Below are 560 nucleotides of genomic sequence, written 5' to 3' on the forward strand. Positions count from 1 at the left end.
TTTTCCCCATTCAAAACTATACGAGTGACACGTCTTGGGTATTCTGTAGTCTTTGCAATAATCCACAAGTAATCCACACCACTCCAGTCCATCAGTTAACCTCTAGAGAAGTGAAAGCTGTGTGTTTGTAAGAAACAAATCCATCATTAGGACATTTTAACTAAAATAATCCATAATCCATAATAACGCTTCCTCCAGTGAAAAAGCCATCTTGTCTGAATCAGGAGAGGAATCAGCTCAGATCAAGCACCGTTTACAGTCCAAAACAGTCCAAAACAGCTCTAAACAAATATGTGGGTGGATTTTGATGCAAGAGACAACAGAAGATGGACTTTTTCACTGAAGGAAGCATTATTATGGATTATGGACTCGTATTTTAGTCAGTAGCAACAGTTAAAATGCCTTAATGATGGATTTGTTTCTTTTGTCTTCTCCAGATGTTAACTGATGGAGACTGGTGTGGATTACTTGTGGATTATTGTGATGTTTTTATCAGCTGTTTGGACTCTCATTCTGACGGCACCCATTCACTGCAGAGGATCCATTGCTGAGACAAGGAT

At 38.9% G+C, this 560-nt stretch overlaps 1 pseudogene; it reads right to left on the reverse strand.

Annotated features, from left to right (window-relative positions):
* LOC107753069 (crossover junction endonuclease EME1-like) overlaps positions 1-560 on the reverse strand; it is a 2,755-nt pseudogene that overhangs the window by 947 nt on the left and 1,248 nt on the right.

Source organism: Sinocyclocheilus rhinocerous, unplaced genomic scaffold (assembly GCF_001515625.1).
Source record: "Sinocyclocheilus rhinocerous isolate Xijiao unplaced genomic scaffold, SAMN03320098_v1.1 scaffold1493, whole genome shotgun sequence".
Lineage (NCBI taxonomy): Eukaryota > Metazoa > Chordata > Actinopteri > Cypriniformes > Cyprinidae > Sinocyclocheilus > Sinocyclocheilus rhinocerous.